At 39.4% G+C, this 21,950-nt stretch overlaps 1 protein-coding gene across 3 annotated transcripts in view; it reads right to left on the bottom strand.

Moving 5' to 3' along the window:
- The window catches only part of GRXCR1 (glutaredoxin and cysteine rich domain containing 1), a gene marked incomplete at its 5' end in the record, with an annotated part of 356,205 nt that overhangs the window by 200,170 nt on the left and 134,085 nt on the right, over nt 1–21,950 (bottom strand). The window contains one exon of one of the 3 annotated variants that reach the window (XR_014293039.1): nt 5,963–6,294. The exons of the other annotated variants lie outside the window; for them this stretch is intronic. Of the gene's footprint in view, nt 1–5,962; nt 6,295–21,950 lie in introns of those variants that run through there. 3 annotated transcript variants of the gene reach the window in all.

The following is a 21,950-nucleotide window of genomic DNA, read 5'->3' as shown; positions in this document are numbered from 1 at the left end:
TATTTTTGTTTTTATTTCCATTTCTCTAGGAGGTGGGTAAAAAAGAATCTTGCTGTGATTTATGTCATAGAGTGTTCTGCCTATGTTTTCCTCTAAGAGTTTGATAGTGTCTGGCCTTACATTTAGGTCTTTCATCCATTTTGAGTTTATTTTTGTGTATGGTGTTAGGGAGTGTTCTAATTTCATTCTTGTACATGAAGCTGTCTAGTTTTCCCAGCACACCTTATTGAAGAGGCTGTCTTTTCTCCATTGTATATTCTTACCTCCATTATCAAAAATAAGGTGACTATATGTGCGTGGGTTTATCTCTGGGCTTTCTATCCTGTTCCATTGATCTATATTTCTGTTTTTGTGCCAGTACCATACTGTCTTGATTACTGTAGCTTTGTAGTAGAGTCTGAAGTCAGGGAGCCTGATTCCTCCAGCTATGTTTTTCTTTCTCAACATTGCTTTGGCTATTCGGGGTCTTTTGTGTTTCCATACAAACTGTGAAATTTTTTGTTCTAGTTCTGTGAAAAATGACACTGGAGTTTGATAGGGATTGCATTGAATCTGTAGATTGCTTTGGGTAGTAGAGTCATTTTCACAATGTTGATTCTTCAAATCCAGGAACACAGTATATCTCTCCAGCTGTTTGTATCATCTTTAATTTCTTTCATCAGTGTCTTGTAGTTTTCTGCATACAGGTCTTTTGTCTCCTTAGGTAGGTTTATTCCTAGGTATTTTATTCTTTTTGTTGCAATGGTAAATGGGAGTGTTACCTTAATTTCTCTTTCAGATTTTTCATCATTAGTGTATAGGAATGCAAGAGATTTCTGTGCATTAATTTTGTATCCTGCTACTTTACCAAATTCATTGATTAGCTCTCATAGTTTTCTGGTAGCATTTTTAGGATTCTCTAGGTATAGTATCATGACATCTGCAGTGACAGCTTTATTTCTTCTTTTCTGAATGGATTCCTTTTATTTCTTTTTCTTGGCTGATTGCTGTGGCTAAAACTTCCAAAACTACGTTGAATAATAGTGGTGAGAGTGGACAACCTTCTCTTGTTCCTGATCTTGGAGGAAATAGTTTCAGTTTTTCAGCATTCAGAACGATGTTGGCTGTGGGTTTGTCATATATGGCCTTTATTATGTTGAGGTAAGTTCCCTCTATGCCTTCTTTCTGGAGGGTTTTTTATAATAAATAGGTGTTGAATTTTGTCAAAAGCTTTAACTGCATCTATTGAGGTGATCATATGGTTTTTATCCTTCAATTTGTTAATATGGTGTATCACACTGATTGTGGTTTATCACATGTGCGTATAATTGAAGAATCCTTGCATTCCTGGGATAAACCCCACTTGATCATGGTGTATGATCCTTTTAATGTGCTGTTGGATTCTGTTTGTTAGTATTTTGTTGAGGATTTTTGCATCTATGTTCATCAGTGATACTGGCCTGTAGTTTTCTTTCTTTGTGACATCTTTGTCTGATTTTGGTATCAGGGTGATGGTGGCCTCGCAGAATGAGCTGGAAGTGTTACTCTCTCTGCTATATTTTGGAAGAGTTTGGGAAGGATAGGTATTAGATCTTCTCTAAATGTTTGATAAAACTTGCCTGTGAAGCCATCTGGTCCTGGTCTTTTGTTTGTTGGAAGATTTTTAATCACAATTTCAATTTCAGTGCTTGTGATTGATCTGTTTATATTTTCTATTTTTTCCTGGTTCAGTCATGGAAGGATGTGCTTTTCTAAGAATTTGTCCATTTCTTCCAGGTTGTCCATTTTATTGGCCTAGAGTTGCTTGTAGTAATCTCTCATGATCCTTTGTATTTCTGCAGTGTCAGTTGTTACTTCTCCTTTTTCATTTCTATTGATTTCAGTCTTCTCCCTTTTTTTCTTGATGAGTCTGGCTAATGGTTTATCAATTTTGTTTACCTCTCAAAGAACCAGCTTTTAGTGTTATTGATCTTCGCTATCATCTCCTTCCTTTCTTTTTCATTTATTTCTGATCTGATCTCTATGATTTGTTTCCTTCTGCTATCTTTTTTTTTTTTTTGGTTCTTCTTTCTCTAATTGCTTTAGGTGTAAGGTTAGTTTGTTCATTTGAGATGTTTCTTGTTTCTTGAGGTATGATTGTATTGTTATGAACTTCCTTCTTAGAACTGCTTTCGCTGCATCCCATAGGTTTCAGGTTGTCGTGTTTTCATTGTCATTTGTTTCTAGGTATTTTTTAATTTCCTCTTTGATTTACTCAGTGATCTCTTGGTTGTTAAGTAGTGTATTGTTTAGCTTCCATGTGTTTTTATTTTTTACAGATTTTTTTCCTGTAATTGATATCTAGTCTTAATAGTGTTGTGGTCAAAAAAGATACTTGGTATGATTTCAATTTCCTTAAATTTACCAAGGCTTGATTTGTGACCCAAGATATGATCTATACTGGAGAATGTTCCATGAGCACTTGAGAAGAATGTGTATTCTGTTGTTTTTGGATGGAATGTCCTATAAATATCAATTAAGTCCATCTTGTTTAATGTATCAGTTAAACCTTGTGTGTCCTTATTTATTTTCATTTTGGATAATCTGTCCATTTGTGAAAGTGGGGTGTTAAAGTCCCCTACTATGATTGTGTTACTGTCAATTTCCCCTTTTATGGATGTTAACATTTGCCTTATGTATTGAGGTGCTCCTATGTTGGGTACATAAATATTTACAATTTTATATCTTCTTTTTGGATTTATCCCTTGATCATTATGTAGTGTCCTTCTTTGTCTCTTATAATAGTCTTTATTTTAAAGTCTATTTTGTCTGATATGAGAATTGCTACTCCAGCTCTCTTTTGATTTCCATTTGCATGGAATATCTTTATCCATCCCCTCACTTTCAGTCTGTACGTGTCTCTAAGTCTGAAGTGGATCTCTTGTAGACAGCATATATACAGGTCTTGTTTTTGTGTCCATTCAGCCAGTCTATGTCTTTTGGTTGGAGCATTTAATCCAGTTACATTTAAGGTAGTTATAGATATGTATGTTCCTATTACCATTTCCTTAATTGTTTTGGGTTTGTTATTGTAGGTCTTTTCCTTCTCTTGTGTTTCCTGCCTAGAGAAGTTCCTTTTGCAGTTGTTATAAAGCTGGTTTGGTAATGCTGAATTCTCTTACTTTTGCTTGTCTGTAAAGGTTTTAATTTCTCTGTCGAATCTGAATGAGATCCTTGCTGGGTAGAGTAATCTTGGTTGTAGTTTTTCCCCTTTCATCACTTTAAATGTGTCCTGCCACTCCCGTCTGGCCTGCAGAGTTTCTGCTGAAAGATCAGCTGTTAAGCTTATGCGCATTCCCTTGTATGTTGTTTGTTCTTTTTCCCTTGCTGCTTTTAATATTTTTTCTTTGTATTTAATTTTTGATAGTTCGATTAATATGTGTCTTGGCGTGTTTCTCCTTAGATTTATCCTGTATGGGACTCTCTGTGCTTCCTGGACTTGACTTCCCTTTCCCATATTAGGGAAGTTTTCAACTATAATCTCTTCAAATATTTTATCAGTCCCTTTCTTTTTCTCTTATTCTTCTGGGACCCCTATAATTGAAATGTTGGTGAGGTCAATCTTGTCCCAGAGGTCTCTGAGACTGTCCTCAATTCTTTTCATTTTTTTTTGTTATTCTGCTCTGCAGTAGTTATTTCCACTATTTTATCTTTCAGGTCACTTATCTTTTCTTCTGCTTCAGTTATTCTGCTATTGATTCCTTCTAGAGAATTTTTTATTTCATTTATTGTGTTGTTCATCATTGTTTGTTTGCTCTTTAGTTCTTCTAGGTCTTTGTTAAATTTTTCTTGTATTTTCTCCATTCTATTTCAAAGACTTTGGATCATATTTACTATCATTACTCTGAATTCTTTTTCAGGTAGACTGAGTATTTCCTCTTCATTTGTTTGGTCTGGTGGGTTTTCACCTTGCTCCTTCATCTGCTGTGTATTTCTCTGTGTTCTCATTTTGCTTAACTTACTGTGTTTGGGGTCTCCTTTTCACAGGCTACAGGTTCGTAGTTCCTGTTGTTTTTGGTGTCTGCCTGCAGTGGCTAAGCCTGGTTCAGTGGGTTGTGTAGGCTTCCTGGTGGAGCGGACTGGTGCCTGTGTTCTGGTGGGTGAGACTGGATCTTGTCTTTCTGATGGGCAGGACCACATCCGGTGGTGTGTTTTGGGATGTCTGTGACCTTGTTATGATTTTAGGCAGGGTCTCTACTAATCAGTGGTATTGTGTTCCTGTCTTGCTAGTTGTTTGGCATAGGGTGTCCTGCACTGTAGCTTGCTGGTCGTTGAGTGGAGGTGGGTGTTAGCATTGAGATGGAGATCTCTGGGAGAACTTTCGCCCTTTTTAACATCTTTATTGGAATATAATTGCTTTACAATGGTTTGTTAGTTTCTGCTTTAAAACAAAATGAATCAGCTATATATATACATGTATCCCCATTTGCTGTTTGATATTAAGTGGAGCCGGGTGGTCTCTGGTGGACCAATGTCCTGAACTTGGCTCTCCCACCTCAGAGGCTCAGGTCTGACACCCGGCTGAGCACCAAGACCCTGTCAGCCACACGGCTCAGAAGAAAGGGGAGAAAGAACAAAAAAATAAATTAATAAAATAAAATAAAATAGTTACTAAAATAAAAAATTATTAAAATTATTAAAAATAAAAATAATTTAAAAGTAATTTTTAGAAAAAGAAAGAAGAGAGCAACCAAACCAAAAAACAAATCCACCAATGATAATAAGTGTTAAAAACTATAAAAAACAAACAAAAAACGGACAGTCAGAACGCTAGGACAAATGGTAAAAGCAAAGCTATATAGACAAAATCACACAAAGAAACACATACACAGTCACAAAAAGATAAAAAAAATTTTTTTAAAAAGAGAGCAACCAAATCAATAAACAAAACTACCAATGATAATGAACTCAATACTTAACTAAGATAAACATAAAACTAGAAACAAATTAGATGCAGAAAGCAAACCCCAAGTCTACAGTTGCTCCCAAAGTCCACTGCCTCAATTTTGGGATGATTTGTTGTCTATTCAGGTATTCCAGAGATGCAGAGTACATCAAGTAGATTGTGGAGATTTAATCCGCTGCTCCTGAGGCTGCTGGGAGAGATTTCCCTTTCTCTTCTTTGTTCGCACAGCTCCCGGGGATCAGCTTTGGATTTGGCCCTGCCTCTGCGTGTAGGTCGCCTGAGGGCGTCTGTTCTTTGCTCAGACAGGACGAGGTTAAAGGAGCAGCTGCTTCGGGGGCTCTGGCTCACTCAGGCAGTGGGGAGGGAGGAGTACGGATGCGGGGCAAGCCTGCGGCGGCAGAGGTCAGTGTGACGTTGCACCAACCTGAGGCGCGCCGTGTGTTCTCCTGGGGAAGTTGTCCCTGGATCACAGTGCCCTGGCAGTGGCGGGCTGCACAGGCTCCCGGGAGGGGAGGTGTGGAGAGTGACCTATGCTTGCACACAGGCTTCTTGCTGGCTGTAGCAGCAGCCTTAGCGTCTGATGCCCGTCTCTGGTGTCTGCGCTGATAGCCGCGGCTTGCGCCTGTTTCTGGAGCTCGTTTAGGCGGCACTTTGAATCCCCTCTCCTCGCTCACCCCAAAGCAATTGTCTCTTGCCTCTTAGGCAGTTTTAGACATTTTCCTGGACTCCCTCCCGGCTAGCTGTGGTGCACTAGCCCCCTTCAGGCTGTGTTCACGCAGCCAACCCCAGTCCTCTACCTGGGATCTGACCTCCGAAGCCCGAGCCTCTGCTCCCAGTCCCCACCCACCCTGGTGGGTGAGCAGACAAGCCTCTCGGGCTGGTGAGTGCTGGTCGGCACCGATCCTCTGTGTGAGAATCTCTCCGCTTTGCCCTCCGCACCCCTGTTGCTGTGCTCTCCATGGCTCCAAAGCTTCCCCCCTGCAAGCCCTCATCTCCGCCAGTGAAGGGGCTTCCTAGTGTGTGGAAACTTTTCCTCCTTCACAGCTCCCTCCCAAAGGTGAAGGTCCCATCCCTATTCTGTTGTCTCTGTTTTTTCTTTTTTCTTTTGCTCTACCCAGGTACGTGGGGAGTTTCTTGCCTTTTGGGAAGTCTGAAGTCTCTGCCAGCGTTAGGTAGGTGTTCTGTAGGAGTTGTTCCACAAGCAGATGTATTTCTGATGTATTTGTGGGGAGGAAGGTGATCTCCACGTCTTACTCCTCCACCACCTTGAAGGTCTCTCGGATTTCAGTTTTAAGAAAGTAATCAAGACATTTGGACAGAGGCATCTTCATTGTTTTCTGTCATTTCACTTACACAATTGGATTCTCTACCTAAGTGGAAGGTATCCTCAAATCAGATAAGGTCTATAATGAATGTCTCCTCCTTCTTATATGTCACTTCTTAGAGTGATATATAAGAAGACTTAATTCAGTAACTAATAAATATCAGAGCCCTCTTTAGAGTTTCCTGTTGAATGCTGGCTCTACTCAGATTGAATTTGGGAGACACTGTGAACAGAATAAAAGATAAAGAAGAGAAGGGGAGAATGTGTCTACTGTCCTTAATACAGCCATCTTTATGGCTGCCTAGATGCCTGAAGCCCTCAAGAGATGACCCTTTATTCACTCACCCATTGAACAAATATACATTAAATGTTTACTATGTGTCAGGCACTATTCTTGGCACTGAAGATACGAGATGTAAGAAAAAAACACCAGTCAGCCTGGCTGTGTGCTCTTCTCCAGCAGGGCTCAGGTCTCCTGGTAAAGACACAGTGGAGGCAGAGCTGGATTTAACCAGGGCTGCAGTTTAGCCAATGAACACAAGGGAGCCGAAACAAAAGAGACAAGGAACTGGGAGTGAGTGCAAGAGAGTGATTTTAATAATTACCTAGAATTCGGCTTGATATGGAGAGACTAAGGACATGAGGTGGGATGAGAAACAGTGCAAAGTGCTCATGTAAATGGCAAGCTTGACCATGACTCTGCTGCCCTATAGTGACTACAGTGACCATCTCCAAAGCCAGGAACCTTAGGTCCCTGAGCATTTTTAAATTTTATTTTGTTTTGAAATAATTATTGACTCCCAGGAAGTTGTAAAAACACCCCTGCGTACACTTTACCTCACTTCTGCCAATGGTGACATCTTTTATAACTGTAATAAAATACTCATGAACATTGTTAGGGTATTGGGTGCCTTGCGATTAGATTAAATTCAGTGAAATAGAGGAGGATGACACAGAAAGAGGCAGCACACACTCAGTGGTATTCATGAACTTGTCCACTCCTTCATTTGTATCCAGTGCACAGACGTTGAGCTCATGAAGGACTTTGGGCCAGACACACTCAGATTCAAAACCAAGCTGCACTTTTCATTGGCTTTGCCATCTTGAGCAGATTATAATGTAGTTTAAGGCCAAAAATGAATGCTCAATATCATGTGCTGCTTTTTTATGTATGTAACTGATAAAACCAGGAGGGTCTCCAAGGGCCCGACAGCAAGTCTCCTTTTCAGTCTATTTCTGTAAGGCTGCCTACCCAGACAACACTTTTCATCAAAAGGACTAGGCAGAGGATACTTATCCCTGAGTATCGAGTTTCAGTTCCAAGTCCTAAGAAGTATTCAAGCCAAGTCACATCCTCTCCTGGAAACCAGGGGTCACTCCACCCTCCTGATTCTATAAAGCCTGCCCCCCACAGCCCCTGGTTGTTCATTCTGTTCCTGAGCACAAACCTGTGTGACCCTGCATAGCTGCATACAATGTCTTCCTCCCCTCACTGTGGATATATGCAACTACTGAACTGCTATCAATCTCATCTGTCCACTGTCCAGTGACTTGTATTCAGCCATCCCCATCCCCATAACCCTAGTGCAGGAATCCCTCCCTCACCAACAGGGTGAATAAGAGGTGACCAAAACATATGCATCACCTCTCTTGTCTTTTAATCTATGCAATGTGAATTAAAATCAGATCAATTATCTTGCACAGTCTCTGGAACAAATATTCCCTTACTCTTCCGGAAGATGGGGGCTTTAGATTTCAAGAACCACTTTCTTCACAGCGACTTACCTGTCCTTTCTTTAAACACTTACAGCAATTATAGCATTTATTACTCTAACAATATGTACATTATCTTTTCATGTGTATTCATCCCTACTGCCACTCCCAAAATTGTAAAAGAAAAAAGTATATCTTACACTTCTTTCCTATGCCTCAAAACATTTTATGTGTGTTTGTGACCATAGTAGATGCTCAAGAAATAAAAATAGCATTCACTGAGTGCTTACCAGAGGTCAGGCCCTAAGCTAAGAGTCTTGCTACATCCTTCACGATGAATGAGATAGTGTTTTACTTACCTATTGCTGCATAGCAAACTACCCCAAACATAGTGGGTTAAAGCAACGACAATTTTATTATGTTTCATGATTTTGTGCGTAAGAAATTTAGTCATGACTTGGAGAGGTGAAATTTCTATATCATGTCGATGACAGTCACTTGGTGTTATTTGGCTGCCAGATGTACTGATCTAGAGGACCCAAGATGACCCTGCTTTCATGTCTAGTGCCTCAGTGGAGATGGCTAGAAGGCTGGGCTCATCTGAGACTGTCAACTGCAGTGCTTGGTGCACTCTGGGTAATAAGACTACGGCATGGAGGCATAAAGTTCCAAGAGCAAGTGTTCCCTGAGCAAGATGGCAGCTGCAGGATCTTTATGACCTAGGCTTGGAAGTCACATGGCATCACCTCAGTGTACTCTATTGGTCAAGCAGTCACAAGCCCACCCATTTCAAGGAGAGGGGACACAGACCCAACCTGTTGATGGGAGGTATGTCACAGAATTTGGGGCCAGTTTTAAAGCCACTACAGATATTATCCCAACTCTAAAAAGAAGTAAACTTAGACTAACAGAGGGATTGAAAACTTGCCATACAGCAAGCAGCAGGTCAACTGTAGTGACACCTGGACAGGGTATCCGTCAATCACAGTCCAAGGTAGGGGCCCTGAAGGCACCTGTATTACTTATTTAATTAAGATACTCTGTGTTGAAATCTTTTAATGTTCTTCAAAGAACTTCCAATATATAAAGAGAGAGCTGCTTCCTATAGCCCATGTATTCCTTAGACATACTCCCACAAGTCAGAGCAGACAGTTTACAGTAGAGGGGAGATTTATCACTTTGTCAGAGCTAGGATATGGTTATGACACATTTATAGGAGTGATTGAAATGATTTGGGATGATGTGTCCAAGTCGTGTTACATCACCAAAGATTATGAAGCATCCTAAAAGAAGACTGGTTTAGAGGCAATACGGTTAATGTGATTGCTGCTGAAACTTGCTTTGAACTTGCACTACCTGTGCCTTGAAAAGCAAAAAGCTACTGTAATCTGACTTTTCCAGAAAATGTTTAATTATCATGTTGAATATTAGTTCATTTAATATATGCCCCTATGGCTAAAGTGTGTGTGTGTGTGTGTGTGTGTGTGCATGTGCATGTGTGTTTCTCATGGGAGGTGAGACTATTAGAGACAGTATTAGCACATTACTTTGAACACATTACTTTGTACAGAAATGATCCTATCTGTGGGAAATTCTGACAAGGGAAGTGACTTAGAGGGAAGGTGACAAGATGGTAGCAGCAAAAAATGCAAAAGATGGTGGCACAGGGACTTATGTTCCTTATGAAAAATGCATTGAAGAATCAAGAGGCATAGTAATCAGGCAGGGTGATGTCGTGAGGAAGCAACAGAACATCCTGCAGGCCAAGGCTGGAATCCCAGACCAGACACTTCACAGCTGGCTGAAATCTGAACCAACTGCCAAATGTATCTGAGCCCCTTTCCTTAAATGTAGAGTGGAGGTGGTAACACCAAAGTAAAGTACTGCTGCAAAAATGACAGAGACTGCACTTTCTAGGTACTTAATAAATGCTGTTTGATGATGATGGTTAGTAACTCTCAGTTTCCTCTGATCAACTGTAAGTTCCATGAATGGAAGAAACAGGCATTGATTTCCCTGCTGTATCGAGAGCATCTAGCACAGGGCAGGGCGCATGTTAAGAATCTCATTGCTATTTGATATATAATGCATGAATGAACGAAAAATTGGGACAGAAGTAGACAACAGCAAAAACTAATGGGGTTAGGGAAGAGATACTGTGGCAGCATCTCCAGGTGAGTAAGAACATGGGCTTTGGAAAGAGACCTGGCTTTGAATATCAGCGATGCCCCTTAACAGCTATAGGCTTTTGTGAGGATCATAATCCCTCCCTAATGGGTTGTGGTGATGAAATGAAGAGCTGTATGCGAAGGGCCCTGCACTGGGCACACACAGAGTATACACTTCAACACTGACTGTTGCTGTTAATGTCGTTAATAATCTGGGTTAGTGCACCCTTTCCCATTCCTTGGCTTTCCTGCTCACTGTGAGTCCAGTGGACTTGTGCCAACTAGAGTAAGAATTTGGTGAGCCTGCTAGCTTTCATGAGCATTCTGCAGACCTGCAGATCTGTGCTATTTTTTTTTTTTTTTCTGCTTTAAATGTTCTGGCTCTAGGTTCATGCTAATTCTGTTGATTGCTTTAATGTCACAGCTAATGTTATTTAACTTAGTGAGGATGCTTAGCACCGCAGGAGAATGGATATAAAGCCCCACACTACAATTATCAAAGCATGCTATTTTAATCCAAAATACAATGATTCACACTTTATTCCACCTCTCCCCAGCAGTTGACACGTATGCTTATTTAATTTTATTTTTTTGTTCTCTGTAATGGCTTGTCTCCATTAATTATACACTAAGCCCATTTCTCCCCAAACTAGCTGCAACATTTCAGTGTTCTCATCACAAAATGTCAAACTCAAAATGTATTCTGTAATTCAAACATATGAATTATTGCATAGTCCTCTGAGCTCTGTAATGAAATGTGTTTGTTGTGTTTCTTATTACACTGAAACTTGGCTTTTTCCATTATCTTTCTTTTTACTGATAAATTACAAAAGCAATACATGCTCTGGTCTACACATCAACTGCTGAAGCCAAAGAAGGTGTTCTCTCCCAGTATTGTTTTTCTTAAATGCACTCTATAGATTTTAAGAGTTTCATTCAAATGTTAAGTCTGATTCAATCAATACTCTGTCTCTTTTCCTTCCTTAATAAAGACAAAATACTGCAATACTATCTTAAAGGAATATTGTAGGGAATCTTTTTTCTATGAACTTTCTGAAAATAAGTACATGAATAGGATATTTGCAAAAGAAAAACACAAGTGGCCAAGAAACACAAGAAAGAAGTTCACCTTTACTGCGGTAGGGGAGGAAAGACTCCTTTTCCTACTAGCCTCCTAGGTTCTCCAGCTGGGGCTCTATAACTGGCCGGACAAAGACAGATTAACAGGAGAAAAGCATAAAAGTTTATTTAATATAAATTTTACCTGACATGGGAACCTTCATAAGGAAATGAAAACCCAAAGAAATGGTTAAACCTGAGCGTTTTAATACGAGGTCTGATGAAGGAAGTCATGGAAAGATATGATAGGACAAAGAGTTATGAGCTAAGGTAATAAACTGGGAGAAACTTAGCAAGGCTGTGTGTTCACATTCCTATTGGTGTCCCTCATCTTTGGAGATATGGGTATTCATTTCCTCCAGTATAGGGAGGGCACCACTCACAAGAGGGTTTTATGACCTGCTCAGGGGAGAAGGGGAAGGTCAGAGAGTCCTTCCAGGACCTGCAGTTTTCTTATATTCTTTCAGGTTAAGATATTAAGTATGCCATATTTGGGGGCAGTATGTTCTGAACCCCATCACTACCAAATAAATACTAATATAACCAGCATCTATCTATTGCTTCCTGTATACAAGGTCTGTTCTAGGAGCCTTGCATGTATTGATTCTTTTAATTCTCACAACCATCCTATAAAGAGATACCCTTGGGATTCAAGCACAGATAAACTGGAGCCCATGCTACTATGCACAAAGACATGCAAATAAAGCAACATGAAATATTAAATTTCACCTATCAGATTGACCAAAGATTTTTGCTCATATTTCTCAATGTTGATAAAAACATAGTAAAACAAGCTTCCCCATAAAGCAATGTGGAAATACAGATTGGTGCATCCTTTGTATAAACTAATTAAGAGCCTGAACAAGTTCATACCCTTTAGTCCATTCATTATACTTCTAGAAGTCTACCCTTAAGAAAATATTAAGAAATGAAATGAAAATCTCATGGTGATTATGGAGATCTTGGTGTCAGACTGCTTGGACTGGATTGTATCCCTACCAGTTGCCAGTGTGTGGTCTTGGAAACTAGCTTCCCTATGTCTCAGTTTCCTCAACTATAAAATGAATGTCATAATAGTACCCATCTCTAAGGCCTGTTGGAAAGATTCATATCCTTAGTACATATAAAGTGGTTAGAAAGGTCCCTGGCACTCAGTTGGTGCCATACAAATGCCAGATTATGAACCAAAGTATACATTGCAGTACTATTTATAACAGAAAAAGAACTGTGAACACCTAAATGCCCTAAAATTTATAAATAGTTAAATACATTGGCTATTTAAAAATATTTCCGAATATCTATTGATAAAATAAGGAAATGTTTATAAAGTAGCATTACATGCAGGGAAAAGAAAACAAAATTTTATAGAGAGTAAATTCCTCAATTACATACATAGATATATTTGTGTGCTTATATGAATAAAATATTTTTGAAAGAAAATGTACCAACAATTTTAAGTACTGAAGATTTTGTTGTTGGTTTAACATAGATATATGCCTATTTCTTTTGTCTTCTACAGGTTCAGCAATACTTCTGACACTGTAAAACTAGTGCACATAATCAAGAGTTCATTTCTCTACCTTCACGTTGTAAAATGAACTTACATAAGTATTTGAGCTAAACTCTGAGACATTCCCCTACACACAGCATCATACTACTGTCTCTGTAGGATAATGTGCAGGTATTTCCCTTCTTCCTTGAGGGGATGAAGAACGAGGTCATCACCTCTGAGTGAGGCAGTCCAATCAGGCACTTTAGACAGAGCTAACTGTTCGAGTTCTCTGTTAACCATTTCACCTTGAAAATGACTTAGGCCTAAAATCTGGGAGAGGAAGAGAAAGGATAGCGCTCTTCCTCATGTGATTCAGAAAGCCACTGTGGTCTGTACTACAAACTGAAAGATGGGGGAAGAAGGCAGTGCTACGACCAAAATTGGCAATGTATTGATGAAGGAAAATAGGTGATGTGTTACTGGAGCTCGAATTTAACTGTAAAAAAATTTATGCGCTTAAGGATTTAACACAACAGAGTAAATCTGAAGGACAGATGGCAGTGAAGGACAGTGTCATTCATTAAATATCTACTTTATAACTCAAATTTCATGACATATCATGAAATTTTAATGTCTTCTTATAACACCTCACTTGAATTTGACAGTATTTTGGTTCTTATCACAAGAATGGTTGTCATTTCCTGGCTGAAATACTTATTAAGTTATAAAATTTTCTCCTCAATCTTTGGCAGAGTTATTTCAATTCTAACCTGGCCACCTGTATTTTACATTACTAACAGCATTCTGTAAATATCGCTCAAAGTTTTATATGAAGGTGGGAGAATGCAAATTCTAAAAAGCATATAAACCTGCAAAATATAACTAAGCCGTCAGGAAAAAAAATTGTTGGCAACATATACAGGAAACTCATTTTGCAATCAACCAGGGTTTTATCAAGGTTCTGTTTGCTCTACATATATTGATGAAGGAGGAATCTCAGAGGTGATCGGGGTTATTTACTAAGTAATCACCCACTGTCCTGTGGTTGAGTACGTGGCTTTAGCTAGAGTTAATAGAAAAGGAACCCCAATGACTCAATAAGAAAGCCTCTATCTACAGATGATGCGAAAAGAAAATACTGCTTTCACTTATCTAAAGTACCAATCAATCCAACACAAAATAAATATTTGGGCAACTGGTTTCTGTTTGTCTTTAGAACATGAAAACTCCGACTTTTCAGTCTTGCCCAGAGAGATGGAAAGAAGACATCTGTGGTTTATAGAAAGAAGCGTGAAAGAGTTTGGTGAACAAAAAGAGGACTGATGTCTCTTCCCTTAGCACTACAGTGAAAGTTAGAATGAAAGACAAAAAGAAAGGGACAACTGCCCAATTGGCCCGGTGGTTGGTAGCAAAGTGGTCCCACATTACCTTGGTAAATCCATCTCTGTCCAGCATCTGGTGATCAGATCTGTAAACTAAAAATCCTGACTTTTTAAAAACAGCACATACAAGTTTTTCTTTTAACAACAGTGATCTATCAAAGAGAATAAAAATTAACTGTAATTCCCAACAGCAAAAAAAACTATTGCTGATCTGATCTACTTCCCCCCAGGCTTTTTCTATGCACAAACCCTTTTAGAGACAACATGCTACCTCAGTGTACTAGGTAGCCTGCACATTTATGCCACAATTTTAGTTAAAATTTAATGTAGTCATTGGATTGTTAAGAGCATGGCCTTTGGAATGAGACAAACCTGGATTAAAATCCAGTAGTTTGGAACAACATACATTAAAACTCTCCACGGTTTACTTTCCTCAATCATAAAAATGCAGAAAATCATATTTTCTTGGAGCTCAAGATTCAGTGAAGATTTGGTGAAACAATGTAACTAAAGCACTGAATATAAGATAGATCATATATTAAGCCCTAAATTAATAATAGTTTTTTGAAATTTTATATGTGTTTTAAAATTAGCAATGTAAACAACTCGACTGTTAATTTGTACCAAGTTACTCTTTGGAAACTTGGATTCTGGTACCTCTAGTCAAGAACATTGTCACCCAATGTATACATGGACCAAGGATTGCTGATACACATTTCCTCAGCATTTCCAGGCTCATTAGTTGACAAAAGGAGAAACTCAGTCTCAAACCAGTTGGCACTATTAGAAAATAAATTTAAAAACAACCCATCATTTTAAAAACAGATACCAAATAAATACACCTTTATTTACAGATGCCCTACTTACTTACTGTGACCTACAGAGATACAGCATTCACATGGTAGGTAGGGGACCTAGGTTTGAATCCCCCAGGCCAATCACTTAACTTCATTTGATCTCAATTTACTCATCTATAAAATATTAAGTAAAGCTTAGACCGTCTGGCACTAGGTAATTTATAAGTAAAATCAGCATCGTACAGAGCTTTGTGGGATTCACATCCTGAGAAGCACTGACTTAAAGAGTGCCTTACTACCCCCACGAGACTGAGCACTAGGTCTACAAAGATGGCCTTCCTTATCTCCACACTGCTATCCACAGCCTGTCTCTCTCAGTTGCTATGCAGATGGCTGCAACAATTCCAGATATCCCCAACAGATGTAATTCAGTGAAGATGAGGGGCATTTCTTCCCATGAATATCCTTTTATTAGCAAAGAACACCTTTTCCAGAAGCCCTCACCAGACTTCTCTCAGATTCCACTGGCCAGGATTGAGTTGCATTCCTGTGCCAAAACTGGTCACTGACAAGAGGAAAGAGACCACCAAGAGTGACCCAGACTAATAATGGCTCATCCCTAGGCATACGGGAGAGTGGAAAACTTGAACAAATTGAGGTGGAGGTGTCTGCCAGAAAAATGAAGTAGGGGATGGAAGAAGGAGGCAAGGAGAATGGCTGCTATAGGCAACCCACAAAATCTGTCACCAAATTATAATTTCTCAGTAATACCTACCATATGTTAAGCACACACTGTGTACCAGACACTTGCTTTGTGTTGATTATAATTCTCATAATAATCCATTCCAGTCTGGCTTTTGTCCCTATCACTCCAATGCAAGTGCACTTGTTTTGAGTCGCTGTGAACAAACCTAAAGGCCACGTCTCTATCCTCACTTACCTCTCAGCAGCAATAGATACAAATAACCCCTTCCTAGACATAAAACATTGTCTTGTGTTTTTCCGTCTGCAAGCTACTCCTTTTCAAACTCTTCGGCTGATTCTTTCTTTTGAATATGACATCTAAATGTTGGAGTGCCCCAGGTCTCCTAATCTCTGTTCATTCTTTCTCCCTGAGCCCTCTTCCGGGCCTATGGCTTTAAATATCAACAAAGCTAATGATTCCCAAATTTATATCTCCAGCCCAGAGCTTTGCCCTGAGCTCTAGTTTGCATATTGTACTTCTTATTTTTAGATACCTCTTTGATATCCCTACTTGGAGCCTAAAATACAACTTAAACTTAACATATGCAAAACGGAACTCTCAGTTTCTTTGCCCAAACCAAGTCTTACACCATTTGATTGGTTCTTCCCATCAAACCAAAAACCTAAGACTTATCCCAGACTTCTCTCTTAAACCCGTCAAATTCAATCCATCAGCAAGTTTTGACATTTCTTCCTCTACAATACATCCCCAATCCATCATTTCCATTCCCATTGTTACTTCACTAGTCCTGGCCACCATCATCTCGTACCTAGAATAGCTTCCTAACTGTTCTTCCTGTTACCATGCTTAACATCTATCCCATAGTCCTTTTTTTTTTTTTTTTTTTTGGCTGTGCTGCTTGTGGGATCTTAGTTCCCCAACCAGGGATTGAACCCGGGCCCTCGGCAGTGAAAGCGCCAAGTAATAACCACTGGACCACCAGGGAATTCCCCCATAGTCCATTTTCTACACAGCAGTCAACTTTTTGAAATACAAATCAAACCATGGCATTACAGTTCTTAAAAGTTTCCAATGACTTACAATGCCCTTAGAGACTATCCAAATCCTTACTATGATTGAAATGAATTATGTCGTGATCTGGTTCCTGCCTTCCTCTAGACCCATCTTCTGTCTGTACTTAAAACACTCCACATTTGCACCTACTTTAAGTCCTTTGTACTTCTACTCCCTGTCCATAGAATGCACTTACCCTGACCCCTCACAAGGCTAGTGCCATTTTGTCATTTAGGTCATCCTCAATCTCATGTCCTCAGAGGCACCTTCCCCGATCACTTGGTGTGATGCTGGGCTGCCCCATCAGCCAAGGCATTCTTACCACATTATCCTGATGTGTACCCTACATAACACTTAAGACTATCAGAGCTGTTTAATTACATACTGTTTGTCTTCCCCAGCTAGAAGGCAAGCTTCATGAGGACAGGGACTTTGGGTATCTTATTCAACATTGTATCCCAACATTTAGAATAGTGCCTAGCACAGAGTAGCTGCTCAGCAAATTTCTGGAGTGAATAAATGATGCACTAGAAGGTTAATATTTCTATCCCCAATGCACAGATGCTGAAATTGAGAATCAAAGAGGTTTAAAAAAATTTGTCCGAGGTCCTCTAGCTTGTTGCGGGAAAATCCACATTTTAACACTTAATGTCATCAAACTTAACCAGTGTTCCTTCCACTACTTCACTGAGAATTTAAATAACTTGTTTAGAACCAACATTAACATACTTTTCTGACTATGCTGTCATTTTCTTAACGTGATAAAAGTTTGAACATTGCTAAATTGGTAGTAGCAACAACTGATTATAGGAACTGTTAAGAGTTAGGACCTGGAACACTGAGGTTAATAAACCTGTTGAGACAAGAATTCCAGACTTCAATCAAATGTTATCACCGAGCAAATAGAGGTCAAATGGAATGGTACTGTATGCTGAGGATCATGTGAAATTTTACAAAAACACTATCAAAGCACTATGAAATTTAAGACTTTTTAAACTGGAAGTCCCGACTTGAGCCCAAATTATTGGAATGTTTTTCTTGTTTATAAATGATACTTTGATTTTATAAAGCATATTCTTTATCTCCTTATGTCTATAAAGCTTCCTTTTATTCCTTCCAAGACGGGGGGAGGGGAGGGGGCCGGTTACAAAAGTCTAGTCCATCAAAGCGCATATTTACTGCCCACATTTGCCACAGCTGAGGGCCATGACTGCTCTGAGGCCAAAAAGCCTGTTGTAACTTATGATCCTTTCAAGTCTTAAAAAGAAATATCAGTTGAATTCAGTGCAAATCTGAGAGTCCAGAAGCACATCCATTGTTGCCTTCAAGATCAGAAAGAACCTTGGGGAAAATTAAAATTCACTGGCAACGCTGACATATCAGAAGGAAGCTAATAATGTCGGGATGCACTGCTAGTCAACAGTCTTCTGGGTTTCCTTAAGTTGTTACAAAACATATTACTGTCCGTCACTCAGCTGGGCATTAGAGAGCCACATGATCGAACTGGCTCTGCTCCCAGTGATTGATTCAAACGTGGATTTCATGGATATCAAAATGCTCAGCATGGTGCGAAGCTCTGGTTCCCAATGAAAGGAAGGTCGACATTGGATTTGCCACAATGCTTCACTCTTCACCTCCTTGGGTGTCTCCAAACATTTGATGTGGCAGCGCTGAGTTTTCCAAACATTCAACTTTATAAACATCGTGCATCTCCTTTTGTGTGTCATCAGGTTTTTTTTTAATTTTTATTGGAATATAGTTACTTTACAGTGTTGTGTTAGTTTCTGCTGTACAGTAAATTGAATCAGTTATGTGTGTACATATCCCCTTTTTTGGATTTCCTTCCCAGATCATTGAGTAGAGCTCCCTGTGCTATACAGTAGGTTCTCATTAGTTATCTGTTTTATACATAGTGTTTTATATATCTAATTTTTTTAACATCTTTATTGGAGTATAATTGCTTTACAATGGTGTGTTAGTTTTAGTTTCTGCTTTATAACAAAGTGAATCAGTTATACATATACATATGTTCCTATATCTCTTCCCTCTTGCGTCTCCCTCCCTCCCACCCTCCCTATCCCACCCCTCTAGGTGGTCACAAACCACAGAGCTGATCTCCCTGTGCTATGCGGCTGCTTCCCACTAGCTATCTATTTTACGTTTGGTAGTGTATATATGTCCATGCCACTCTCTCACTTTGTCACAGCTTACCCTTCCCCCTCCCCATATCCTCAAGTCCATGCTCTAGTAGGTCTGTGTCTTTATTCCCGTCTTACCCCTAGGTTCTTCATGACCTTTGTCATCAGGTTTTAATACCAAATGAGAAATGCTTTCTCCTGGGACTTGGAGCCGTCATGCTCTGAATGGCTGGGGTGCAGTATGCAGGGTTGTGGCTGCAGTACTCAGAAACTGCCATGTGGCAGACAAGCGGCTCTGTCACCTGGGCCCTGTGACAGCTTCTGAAAGCAAAGCCCTCTGATCAGATCAATCTCCTTCAGTATTAAAAAACAGATCTGTAAATGGGACCGCAGAGTCTCAGGGGTGTGTGTATCTAGACATATACACATATATACAGATACATATAAATATGCATTTATACATAGAAGCCTTTTAGCTAACAAGACTTGAGAAACTCCCAATTCCACCTACCCCATAACATCCAAATACTTCTCTCACTTTGCTTGTTCTCTCTTCTGATCTAGTAATTGGAGTTTCTTGCAGGGAGCTCAAAACAAAGGAAAGGTCTCACCTCTGGAAGCCTACAGCTGCATTTACACATGAACAGAGTCTGGGATATCTCAAAAGTTCAGATCCTTCAGCAGATTAGGTCGGAAAAGGTATTAGTGAAAAGTACTTCTGTGTACTTAACATTTGAGCCACACAATTGTTTTTTCACGTTCATGTTGAAGCAATGTTTTTTTCTTTTTCTTAGTCTTTCTTTTTTGTTGCTGTTAACATGAAAAGGGAAATGCCAAGCATGTCCAGATAAATTGCACAGTTCGCTCCCATCTCTCCACTCTCTCTGGGTCCCAGCCTACCTCTTTATTCACCTTGACCTGAGTACCTTTATTCTTGCTGAAAGAGGCAGCTGAGGTAGAAATGCTAATTTATCTGTGCGTCATCACTCTGAAAACTAAAAAAGGAACCAAATTATCCAGAATGTTATAACATAAAAAGGAACCACTATAAATTTATTTGTCCAAATAAAACTTTGCTCTACTTTTTTTCACTCTTTACGTCTTTTCACTTATCTTCAAAAAATGGCCAAGGGTTACAGTTTGTGATAACAGGTCTTGGACGTCAGGAAGGCACCCTTAAACTATGATCACAACCATATATATTTACACACACACACACACACACACACACACACACACAGGTCATTCATTCAAATCTTAAGAAGAAAACCAGATAAGCAACGAGGATTTATTGTATAACACAGGGAACAATATTCAATATCTTGTAATAACCTATAATGGAAAATAATCTGAATATATATGTATGTATATAAGTGAATCACTTTGCTGTGCACCTCAAACTAACACAGTATTGTAAATCAATTATATTTCAAGAATAAAAAAAGAAGAAGAAAACCAAAAGTCAAGATAAATCAGGCCCTGATTGGTACCATGTTCAAATATCAGTGTCATGGGCTTATTAGGACAGAATCGTCAAAACAAAGAGTGGGGTCAAGCAAGCCAATGGCATTTTCTTCTATACCAACCAATCACAGGGATGCTGTGAACAGTCTCTGTATGGCTGTAAGGAGAGTTCACAGCTGGTCTGGCAAGCACAGCCTAGAGCCCAGAGCAGGAAACACATTTGCTCTTGGTCCAAAAAAGGATGCTTGGGGAAAGAAGCCAGTTCAAGAACTTAGTAGCTCTTTCCACTCCAAGCTCAGTCTTTCCTGTCTGAGCCAAGACCAGCACCCCTATTAGTCTATGAGATTTCCTTAAAAATGAATAAATAAATTTAATAAATAAATAAAAATAAAAGAAACAAAAACACCGCTTCAGGATAGGGTCAAGTGTAGGGAACCATGGAGTATTTCATTATGAGAGGTAATCTTCATTCAAGTCAAGCTGGGTCTGAAACTTTATGGTAATAGCCAAGAGCTCACTGATTTAAATAATTCTTTGGTAGGTTAATTGGTTTGATTCCTTTTTCTGCTTCTGTTAGGGGCTTAGGCTCTGTAGTAAGTGTTTTAACATGAGTTCTAGAGTGAGTTCTCTTACATTCTAAGTTCTACCACTTGAACATATTACTTAACCTGTCTAATCCTGTTTTCTTACCTCTCAAGTGGGAATACTAACAGGATTTACTTCACATGTTTGCTGGAAGAATTCATAATATAATCCATGTGAGAAGTCTGGCACACAATAAGCCCTCGATAAATGTCAGCCATCATCCTTCATCATCATCATCATCAATAATATTCTCATTCTCTCTGTAACAATGAAGAAACTAACTTTCTCCCTGGTTAAGGCCAATAGTGGCCTGCATACCAGAGGACTTTGGTGAATCTGTCAGTATCGATACCTTTCTCTCCTTTACCTTCCACCTCTCCCCTTCTTTAATGGATTTTCCAGCAGCATTTAATCATGTTTACTATTGTGCCTTCTTTTACAAAGGCCCACCTGATTTCACATCTTCTAGTTAACTGCTTTTCCCTCCATGCTTGAAAAAAATCGTGAAAGTTATCTGCACGTGTGGTCCAACTTCCAACTTCCATTCTCATTGCAGCCCACTCGATTATGGCTTCAGCCCCTACAAGTAACTTCAGTTTTGACAACACCCATGGACACTTTTCAAACCTCATAGAACTAGAACTATTAACCTCGTATAACTAGAACTATTCAATATAGTTTACTACCCACTTCTCGAAACATGCTGAGGTTTTTTTCCCCTTTCTGTAACATGGTCCCCTATTCTTTGTAAGTATTAGATTTCCTCTCTGTTCAGAACCCAGCCTCTTTGGTTCTCATGTGCATTCTCCCCATCAGTGATCACATCCAACCCCATTGCTCTTCATATCTCCAGCCAAAATCTCTCCCCTTGACTTCCCTTGAAGTCTTCCAAGCACCTAGATTTACCACGCCTAAAATGAACTCCTGACATTTACATACACACCCCAAATATTCTCCTCCTCGAGTCATTGCAGTTCCATAAGCTACACATCCATCTACTTGCTTGTTCAAAAGAATGTCATTCATGAACTTCTCATCCCTTATCTAATCCATTATCCTTTCCTATGAATTGTCCCTCTTAAATA

This window comes from Mesoplodon mirus (genome assembly GCF_964341445.2).
Source record: "Mesoplodon mirus genome assembly, chromosome: 2".
NCBI classification, from domain to species: Eukaryota; Metazoa; Chordata; class Mammalia; order Artiodactyla; family Ziphiidae; genus Mesoplodon; species Mesoplodon mirus.
This window is presented reverse-complemented; position numbering and strand designations above follow the sequence as displayed.